The 5,386-nt window shown below is 41.8% G+C and overlaps 1 pseudogene; it reads left to right on the top strand.

Annotated features, from left to right (window-relative positions):
- The first annotated feature begins 3,144 nt into the window (after nucleotides 1–3,144).
- LOC140584030 (U2 spliceosomal RNA) lies at nucleotides 3,145–3,377 on the top strand (annotated as a pseudogene).
- Nucleotides 3,378–5,386: the final 2,009 nt, after the last annotated feature.

The following is a 5,386-nucleotide window of genomic DNA, read 5'->3' on the forward strand; positions in this document are numbered from 1 at the left end:
GGCCCTCCACCTTTCCTTATCTCCTGGGCTAACGCAGCAAACTGCGTCTCATCCCACTCAGGGAGCACTTCAGGCTCGGGCGCTGCTATCTTTCTTCTAAACATGTTTGTTCCTTAGTCCTATATCTTTTTCCCCTCAGATCCTGCCGACTACGCCAAAATGTCTTAAAATGGATGAGAGAGGGATATAGGGCTCTCGAAGGAACAAACAGGCACGCTTAGGTTCACTCAAATACACTTTTAATAAGTAATACAAAATGATCTCACATTAACACCAATACTGAGCTATCATATTGAAGGCAATGCAAAATAACTCGTACTACAACGGATATCAAATAATATATATATCTTATAGCTAATAATATTAGGTGCAAAGGTATGAATATATATAGGAAAGAAGCAATTACACATACAAGAAGCAAGGAAACATAAAAAGTTACGAAATATTATCACAAGCGGCGATAATTTACTCGCAACAATCAATGGAAAGCATAAGCAGTTGCAAAGCTATTTACACTCGGACGTGCTATCATCACCCACCTTCACACATGGACTGGGGAGCCCTTTCAGTCCTGGCAGGAGACCAACACGTGAGTTCCGAGAAAGTGCCGGGCGATGCGCGCTCTATCCCACGGCTGAACTCCGGTCAGTACTGGGATCTCCCCCTTCCTTTATACTAAATTTAGAGTTGCGTGTGGGCAGGGGGTAAGCTGGCCAGGCTCACCCCTTCCCCCCAGGCAATATATGGTGTTCCAATTCCCCCTTTTGTCCGAGTGATTCTGCTTGCGATAACATACTTCAATGGGCGTCCTGGCGCCAGGTGTCTTCGCGCAACACCTCCCTGTTCCCCCCCTACAGCAATATAGGGTGCTGTATACCGACCCCCCACCCTATCTCCCGAAACCAAGATAAGCATCCTGGCTTCTTTAATGAGCCCAAGTTATTTACGGCAAAATTAGGTTTTACAGGGGATCGGTAAATAACTTGTTCGTGCAGTGTAGTGACATTTGGGGTGAATCATGGACGATTGATCCAAATTTCAGGATGATTAATCCACACGCGATCGGAATTAATCCACAATTACAACTTTCCAGAATATTATAGTAAAGTTAATTCCATGTCACGTGGGTGACGTAATCGTCCGCGAATTCATCCTAATACACTGTCACAAAGAACCAGCAAAAGTAATGATTAGGAATATGTAAAATATTGCAATGAGACATTTTAATTGTTTATTAATAACTGCGAACATGAAAAATAAAAGACAAAAGACTTTTAAAAAAAGACAACCATCAATTTTTGGGAAAAATGGATGGATTTATAGCGTTTTGAAAAGAAAAAAAATTTACTTTGAATTTTTCAACAACAATATAGTTGTTTGATTTAATAATCATTATTCAACATGTTCAGACTAAGCAAAAAACATTTTAACAGGATAAACTGAATATTCACAAAATGTGTGGGTCTAGGTAAAACAATTAATTTCCCTGAAAACTATTGAAATGGAGTTATCGCATTTTGGAAAAGAGATCCTCAAATGTGCTCATAAAACTATTTTTTGTTTAAAATTAAATGTTTAGTGTCTGTATTTTTTCTTACGTTTTAAAGCTCTACGTACACACATGCAACAAATTCATTTTACAAGTTTTGTCAGGTTCAGGACAGGTTAATAAGTAAAACAGCTGAGTAAAAATGTATTTTTATTTTGGATAAAGATCATGGTCATTACTCACCAACTGCAAGATGCAGTCTGTGGCCGAAGCACTGTAGCCTGGTCCACTTGTTCAGATCGGCAGCTTTCACCATGTTCGCTGCATTATCTGTTGTTATACAGACTTGACGTGTCTCATCTAAGCCCCAAGCGGACACCGCTTCTCTCAGGGCCTCTGCGACATTCTCGGCTGTATGACTTTCCGGGAAAAATGCCGTCTGCAAACAGCGACTTTTTAGCTCGAAGTCCTCTGCGATGAAATGGACCGTCAGACTCATGTAGGGCTCCGTTGTCCTGCTGGACCACAAGTCTGTTGTAGTTGCATAGTATTCCACGTGCGACAGTTCTGCTTCAATCTTAGATTTGCATTTTTCATACAGCTCTTTTATCGCAACTTGGGAAAAATATGTGCGGGATGGTATAACATACCGCCTGTCAAGCGTTCGGATCATTTTCTTAAATCCCTCTTTGGTGACGGTATTTAATGGCAACATATCTTTAGCGATATGAAACGTTATTGCGTCTGTTATTTCTTTCTGTCATTGAGAGCCTTTCTGGTAAGGTGTCACACTGGCAAAGGCATCACAAACATTTGTTTGTTTTGGTTGACATCCAGATTTGGCTTTGTATTCGTTGTAAAGAGCTTTGTGGTGCCGTTTTAAGTGATCAGACAAATTGGTGGTGTTTCCATGTTTTGTGGCCACAACTTTATGACACTCCATGCAAAGTACCTCTTTTTGGTCAACATCCTCCTTTTTGTAGCCGAAATAGTCCCAAATAGATGATTTCGACTTTCTTTTTGGTACGAAATCATTTTTTTGCGGCGGATCCTCTTCGTCGCGCATTTTTAGCAGTGAATGTTGGCTGTGAGCGGTGAGCAGCGACACAGCGAACCAATCACTGTGCAGGCACGCGGAACGTGCATGTCACCCCAGCAACAAGCCATACAACAAACTCGTGTTTACTGTGTGCTACCGTTCTCTTAATACACAATGGGCTTCTACCCTTCACATCGTATGTTCCGGCGATGTGACTATCGCTCACGCGCACATCGCGATGTCGATGTCAAAACAGAATATCGTTCAGCCCTAGTGCAGAGCTTGGAAGTCTGCGGATGTGTTCCTTTTTAACCCTCTGGAGTCTTGGGGTAGGGGACACACTTTCACTAACTGGGGCATGCTCACACATTTCATTCAATATCATAAACTTAATTCCTGGCAAATAAATTATTTCTTATATATTTGGTTTGGTAACAAACTCATCTTAATCTTAGTGTACTTTAGATTTATGTGAAGTTTGTAATTTGACATTCAAAGTATAGACATTGTAAAATGCACTTTGGAACACTCTGTGGGTGTTTGTTTAATATTATCTTTGAAAGTCTTATTGTACTGTGTTGGCATGATTTGCATAGTGTGGGAATGTTTCAGCCTTATAGATTGTGATTATGTGTTAATGTAAGTAGTACAAGCATAATATTTATTATTCATGTATTTGAGCTGATTTACATTTTGTTTTGGTATGAAAAGGTTATTTTGATACGTCCCCCATGGAGGGGACCACATATTAAACGGATTTTTGGAACAGGGAGCCGGAAGTGGGGCTTGCCCCATCTGCTCCAGGCATCGACCCGGTATTGCAGTGCTTCCGGGAACGGTGCACCTCTACTGCCCCCTGTTGTTGAAAGGCAGAACTGACTGACTGAATGGGTGACTAATAGACTGAGTGCCTCTGGATGGCCAACTAATTAGCCGCATGTGGTGTGAGGGAGGGGTCCTGTCCGTGCGCGGCCCCCATTTCCTGCCTTTTTTCTTTTTTTTTTAAAGTAAGGTGACACGCTGTCGTTTGTGCGGTGGGCAGCTGTGCTGAGGTAAGGCATGACTTCATCTTTGCCTTTTGAATTTTCCCTCATGTTTGTTTAAATGATTGCTGTTTTTTGAGAGGACAGGGAGGACGCCGGTGACTGCGACGCCCCTGGGCATTCTACTCTGCGCGGGGGCGTCACGGAGGCCCGGCTAACGGCGACCCGCTAAGCGGCAGCCCCATATCGACTCGGGTCTCTCTTCGGTCTTCAGGACCGGTATACGTTTCTTCTCTTTTCTGGATTGGAAAAGACAAGAGCAAAAGTGGAAGAGTTGACGAAATGGCGTCGGATGGCGTAGCTTATAGCGGTGGGGCGTAAAGACCTTGCATTCCAGAGCATCCCTGCACATATGAGAGTCTGCTCCATACATCTCCGTTCAGGTAAGTCAAGTTCCGGTGTGATCACTAGACTCCATTCCTGTGTTTGTCCCTAAAGAGAACAGCCAGGATAGGAAATGCTGGAAACCCATCCTGACTGGAGTCCATCCCTTCCCGGTGACACAGTAACCCAAAAGTGTTTGTGAGTGTGGTTTATGTCAGATTAGGAGAGCTGAAATGAACCTTTTGTTGGATGATAGTCGGCGACCAAAACAAGAGCTAGATCACAGAAAAGTGTTTCAAAAGCGACAGCGTCAAAGTGAAATGCAACGCTGGATGGAAGTTTTCTAGTACTGATGAAGGATGTAGAATCGGAATCCAGATATGTTTCCATACAAGGAATTTGCCTTGGTGGTGCTTTTACATGACATTACAAAGAACATAAGAACATAAGAAATTTACAAACGAGAGGAGGCCATTCGGCCCATCAAGCTCGTTTGGGGAGAACTTAACTAATAGCTCAGAGTTGTTAAAATTTTATCTAGCTCTGATTTAAAGGAACCCAGGGTTTTAGCTTCCGCTACACTAGCAAGAAGACTATTCCATACTCTAACTACACGCTGTGTAAAGAAGTGCTTCCTCAAATTTTTCTCCCGCTAATTTCCACTTATGGCCACGAGTTCTAGTATTTAGACTAATATTGAAATAGTCATTTGGCTGAAGAGCATCCAGACCCGTTAGAATCTTATAGACCTGAATCATATCCCCCCTTAGTCTCCTTTGCTCAAGGCTAAACAGATTGAGTTCCGCTAACCTCTCCTCATAAGACATTCCTCTAAGACCAGGAATCATTCTCGTAGCTCTTCGTTGCACCTTTTCTAAGGCAGCAATGTCCTTCTTGAGGTATGGTGACCAAACCTGCACACAGTATTCTAGGTGGTGTCTTACCAAGGAATTATATAAGTGTATCATCACCTCCCTTGACTTAAACTCCACACACCTAGAGATATAACCCAACATTCTGTTGGCCTTTTTTATTGCTTCCCCACACTGGCGAAAGTTACCCACATTTAGCAAAGACATATGCAGAAAGGTAATAAACAATAGACTGGCAATTGGGTAATATGATAATTATATGATAATTAAGTTTATTAATGGTAGTAATGATGGTATTATGATATTTATATATGTGTGTGTACATAATAATCATTGTAGTATGAATATAAACTATATAAATGGTATAATAATTTAAAGGGCTCTTAAATGGTGCCGTTATTAAGTAGCAGCCAAGTCAACTATATGTGCAAGAGTGCAATATGTATACAGAATTTGCAGTATGTGTGCATAATGTGCAAGAGTGCAGAATATAATCATAGAGGAAGTTTATCAGTTGTTCACTGGTTATGCTGGTGGATATTTCACTGCAGCTGACGATTAATTGAACGTCCATTCAGAGACTGGTTTGGTTAATGAGAGAGACTACCTGAGGGGAGAA

This window comes from Paramormyrops kingsleyae, unplaced genomic scaffold, assembly GCF_048594095.1.
Source record: "Paramormyrops kingsleyae isolate MSU_618 unplaced genomic scaffold, PKINGS_0.4 ups29, whole genome shotgun sequence".
NCBI classification, from domain to species: domain Eukaryota; kingdom Metazoa; phylum Chordata; class Actinopteri; order Osteoglossiformes; family Mormyridae; genus Paramormyrops; species Paramormyrops kingsleyae.